The sequence below is a fragment of the Cynoglossus semilaevis genome, chromosome W (assembly GCF_000523025.1).
Source record: "Cynoglossus semilaevis isolate Cse_v1.0 chromosome W, Cse_v1.0, whole genome shotgun sequence".
NCBI classification, from domain to species: Eukaryota; Metazoa; Chordata; class Actinopteri; order Pleuronectiformes; family Cynoglossidae; genus Cynoglossus; species Cynoglossus semilaevis.
In genome coordinates, this window is record NC_024327.1 from 10,145,004 (window position 1) to 10,147,294 (window position 2,291).

The 2,291-nt window shown below is 43.6% G+C and overlaps 1 pseudogene; it reads left to right on the top strand.

The window, feature by feature from the left end:
- The window catches only part of LOC103397163 (ARF GTPase-activating protein GIT2-like), a 12,916-nt pseudogene extending 11,230 nt beyond the window's left edge, over window positions 1-1,686 (top strand).
- The last annotated feature ends 605 nt before the right edge of the window (window positions 1,687-2,291 follow it).

The following is a 2,291-nucleotide window of genomic DNA, read 5'->3' on the forward strand; positions in this document are numbered from 1 at the left end:
ACCTCCTCATAAACCATGTGAGTGTGAAGGTGTTCTTCGGCTCAGGCACAGTCTGGAATGTTTCAGCGCTCTGGTGCCCTGGGCTGAGAAGCCCCACCCCTACAGCCACTCAGCCTGCAGCCCCCTGACCCCACCTCCTGGTACTCTGGCTTCTGTCCCTGCCTTCCAGGCACAGTTTCAAACTCCTCTGCATCACTGTTACTGCCTCCTCCTCTCTCCTATTCATGACCGATACCCCTCTGTAGTCACTTCTTTTTGATTTTTCTCTACTAATGAATAAACTATGAAAAGTTAAAAACATCTAATACCCTTTGTCTGAGCAGCACCAAACATGGCATGACCAACAACTTAAGCAACCACTCTTCCTCCGATCCTAATGCTGTCTTTCAACTTCAGCAGGCAGTTATGACTGCTTCATGCTTATAGTTAGTGAGCAGGTTTTTTGGCGGCTAATTAACTTATTTCGTCTGTCTACAATTTCTAAATACAACCGTGTGATTTAAAGACGCAGCATGTTTACACAACGTTTGTTCATTAACATGTTTTACACTTACTCACTCCTGAAGATGGAGCTGTCTTTGCTTAGTTGGTTGTCACGCATGTGATAACAACAGAAATGCAGTAATGAATATCTGTATGTCTGGTATAACCTGGAGACTTTGTTGACCTCATGACCTTGTCTCCTCCACAGCTTCATACCGTGTTCAGAAAGAATACATGTGGCTGTGACAGAAATGGCTGTCCTCTTTCCTAAGGTATGAAAACAGCCTCACTTTACTGTCAGGTAGCTGGGTATTGTACCCAAGACCAGGGACTGTGTGAGGAAACTGAAATGGAATTAGAATTACATTCATCTTTTTTGCCACAATAATCTGTCTGATTGACTTTTTGTCCCACACCTGAACCTCAGAGATGTTGAGTTTGACTGGAGTCTGACCTTCTTTCCTGAACTGAAACTTTGCTCTTTGAAGTTTTAAAGTTTACTGTGGGAAAAGATTAAAAGAATTCCTTTGAAATGCAGTTTCCAGAGTTCGTGAAAAATATTCCTTTAGACTAAATACCTTTACAGGTTTTTAGTCTTGTATTATTACAGTTACATTTCTGTTTTTCCCTGTGTAGTCTTCGGTATCTTACAGGTGCTACCTTTGAAATAAATGAACTTTTGTATCATAATGTTATTACATTTTAAATATTTTTTTCTTTGTGTCTTTCCCACAGAGGCCACGCTCAGAAACTGTGAGGAGCTCTCTGCGCTTGTTGACCTCCAGTGCCAACCGGCTGCAGAACGAGTGCAGGAAGGCGGCGCCTCCAGATGGCTGCCCGGGGCCAGACATGCAGCTGGTCACTCGTCACCAACACCACCAAGGAGAATACAAACTAGGAGCATCGATATGGTGGCAGAGCAGGCAGCATCTTAATGTTGTAACGCTGTTTTTGTTGGTTTTTGTATCTGTGGGATATGCATGCATGCTCTAATTTTTTGTTTATATGCAATACAAATACCCATACATGTTAGTCCCAGAGCTGGCAGCCAGATCTGTGCACCTCCAGCAATGTTGAGACAGAATTTTAATTTTAGAAATTTGAACATCCATCCATCCATCCATTTTCATCCGCTAATCCGTTACCGGGTCGCGGAGGCAGCAGTCTCCACGACCGCCACCCAAATCACACTGCATCGTACCAACCCCCCAAACCTTCCTGCGGGTGGTGAGTCCACTGGAAGGTACCAACCACCCTAATCGGGATTCAATCTTGCCCAGGAGGTGAACCCTGGCGTTCCACACCAATGACAGAGACATTGCCTCTGGGCCAAAGCGCCACAATTTGAACATTCTAATCATAAATAATTAACAGTGTTATGCAACACATCAAAATTATTTGTTAAGAGATATACATAAGTGCTGATAATTTCCTGATTTCTTTTCCTGCAAATGCCACCATACACCTCTAGTGGCCCAATAAAAACCAAGTAGATTAAGGACATTTTCTACATTCTCTACAGTTAATAAACACAGGAAGCCTCTGTACGCACGCTGTAGCTCTTTAATCTTGGTTTCTGTAACAGAAGGAAAAGCCTTTGGCAGAGGTGTAATGTCCAGCTTTCTGTCCGTGCACACTACCTGGGAGATCAATCTGAGATCAATCAGCACACAGATCTTCCTCTTATCCTAAACAGCTGCAACTGCACTGTATCTTAAAGAGCTTCATTGTGCCATTGAAGAACAGGCTTCTGGGAGACACAGAGAACTACACTGTGGTGACGTATGTCCATGTGTTCTGTACTCCGT